The sequence below is a fragment of the Halyomorpha halys genome, unplaced genomic scaffold (genome assembly GCF_000696795.3).
Source record: "Halyomorpha halys isolate HHAL.00 unplaced genomic scaffold, Hhal_1.1 Scaffold744.1, whole genome shotgun sequence".
Classification (NCBI taxonomy): Eukaryota; Metazoa; Arthropoda; class Insecta; order Hemiptera; family Pentatomidae; genus Halyomorpha; species Halyomorpha halys.
In genome coordinates this window covers 155,990-158,854 of record NW_027105596.1, presented here as the reverse complement: position 1 = coordinate 158,854, position 2,865 = coordinate 155,990, and the positions used below count along the sequence as shown (strand labels likewise).

The 2,865-nt window shown below is 30.9% G+C and overlaps 1 protein-coding gene across 3 annotated transcripts in view; it reads right to left on the bottom strand.

Annotated features, from left to right (window-relative positions):
- The window catches only part of LOC106685793 (serine/arginine-rich splicing factor 1B), a 32,671-nt gene that overhangs the window by 4,006 nt on the left and 25,800 nt on the right, over nucleotides 1-2,865 (bottom strand). The gene's annotated exons all lie outside the window — the stretch shown is intronic.

The window sequence follows — 2,865 nt, the reverse complement described above, 5'->3', positions numbered from 1 at the left end:
TATATATATAGAGAGAGAGAGAGAGAGAGAGAGAGAGAGTTTACACAATTATATAGCTTAGTACTAAATACTTAAGAACTATTATATCTTTTCTTACTTTCAGTAATTAAATCACATGGAATATTTCAATAATTCACTCAACGTACATATACTCGAAAATGTTCAAGTAAGCAGACAGTATTAATACTTGTTGAAAATAACAATAATACTACACCATTTGTTGCATATTTTAACTGAGTTTTTATGAAGTCAGTATATAAATAAACAGTATCATACATATATATTATATTGTAAGTTAGATCCCTTTTCTGGCTCACAGGAGCAGTAGATTTCGACAAATAAAGTATAAAAAAAAAAAAAAAAAGGGAATTTTGTGGAGAAGTGATAATCTCAATTTCGATTCTTAAATATTTACCAGAACTTCAAGAAAAGTTATTAAAAAAGGTGAGAGGTTTCAAAACTCTGGTAGTAGTAAGTTAACGAATTGGAACGATGCAAATTGGGTTTTAAAGATATAGATGCATACATCAATTCTTGGATATGTTAAAATGGAATGTACCAGACCCTGAGTTTTAAAGTACATATAAAAAAAAACTTTTTAAGAAAACACATTAATTAATCAAGGGTCAAACCTAATTCTAAGGTTAGCTTCTAATGTACTATGGGATACTTATCAAAAGTTATTTTGTTCTTTTCCATACCTAACCCTAAAACACTGCTAAATGTGAATGCTACTCAATAAAAATGGTATTAAATACAAATAGGTTAAATAAAGTGTTTATGTATCTATTACAATCTGTCCGTTTATAAGTATATGAAGATTATTTGCAGGAACAGCTCAGTCAATTTTACATTTAATGGCTCAAATTATTCAATGAGATCCTGTGAATTTTCTGAAACAAGTCAAGCTCATGTACTGAAAATGATTGTATCAAATTTGTTTGGTCTGTCCTTTTGTAGGTATATAAAAATTTGTTGAGCTAACGGCTCTTTAAGTATTGTTGATTCTATGATAGATGGTCGAGCAGGATGATGATGGTTAGTTTTTGGTTTTCAACTGCAGTTAGTGCTATTTTAAGGAGAGTGGATTGCATTGAGTATCCAGGTCAGAACCAGACAAGAAAGGGTTAATGGGGGAATGTTCTTCTATGAAGTATGAAAATTGTTTTTGTACTAGGGATTCCAGAGAGAGGTTTTGATAGGTTAGAGAGAAGAGAAATAGGATGGAAGTCATGTAGTGTGGAATGATTTGAAATTTTATATAATGAGCAGATTAGAACAGTTTTCCAGGGGGAAAGGAATCAATATTTTTACTTCAAAAAGTTGTGAATATGGTGGAGGACAGGAATAAGGATTGGGAAACAAATTTTAATAAATTTAACTGGAATATTGTCAGGGCCATAATTTTAAGGATACTTGTCATAGAACAAGTGAGAGAAAAAGGAGTTTTCTAGGTTAAATATTTTCTGAAACTGAATTTTTATGGTTTTCCATCATTCTTTTACATTTGCACTTAAAATCGAGTTCTTGGTGAATTTAAAAACTTCTTATTTATTTTTTTTTTCAGTTTTTAAAAGATAAATTCCTAAACTATAACTCGTAATTCTGATATATTTCTAATTCTTGATATAAGAAAAAATTAATATTTATATAAACTGATAATTTTTATAGAAATTACATTTTTAAAAATGAATCCCTAATTCTGATCCACTCCTAATTTCAATTTTTTTTCCTAAGAGGAAGAGTTATCTAGAGGTAACCAACCTATTCCAACCATGGTGGGGTACAAGTCTTCATTTTGTGGAACCCCACAGAAATAAAAGTTCACTCCCCAGGCCGCATTCGAACCGGTGCAGGAGCAGCCACGAGGCAACAGGTACCTCAACTGTACATATTCAAAAGGAAGAAATAGACCCCCTAAATCTAATTTTCAAATAACATATTTACAATAAAGTAAACTTTTGGCTTTACCCCATTCAAACCATGTACCAAAATAACAATAGTTTTAAATATACCAACATTTAAACAGTCCATTCAATTTTATTCATAGAACCAGTCTTATATATATCATAAATCACATTCTCTAAAATATTTCATCACTCTTTAAAAAATTTCTCTTATTCAAAAAAGCATGAGCCTATTAAACCAAAATTGGCCATGCCACAGCAAACTGTTACCTTCCGAGAATGCGATTGTGTCTCATGAAGTTCTCGAGGATTATGGTCAGACCAGTAATGAAAGCTCTGGTTGTTCACAGTGGAAATGAGCCTCAGTGTCCATGAAAACATCTGTTTCCATTATATGTTGAAGATCTGCTCGCATAGAACCCTGTAATTCTCTTAATCTTGTTCACTGAACTCCTGAACCATCATAATATTGTATGAATGCATTTTTTAGGTTCAAATGAAGAATATATCAAACAGTGCAATCTGATGTTCTAAGAGCTGCTGGGTGTTTCCAAGCTTATAGGCTAGGAGGATCATCGCATTATGAGCTAATAAATCAGCTCATAATCCCTAATGGGAGAAGGGGATTCTGTTTTATGTAAAGATGGTCCCTTAATATTTTTGAACACTGAGATATTACACATTTTTGTGAACTGGTTCTGTATTTTCTTAGTTAGTTCATAGATAGTATAAACATGCAGGTTGAGGGTAAGTTATTTCCTGCAGGACATGGAATTATATACAATATAGCATTAACTTATACTGCAAAGGATGGTTCCTTCATGGAGAATGTGGTCCAATAAGGATATTTTCAATAAAAAGTAAAACAACAGGATAAAATTAAATGTTTCACAATATGAAACATACAAATATAATTACTTTAAAAGTGGCATTAAAAAAACAAAATAATAATATATAT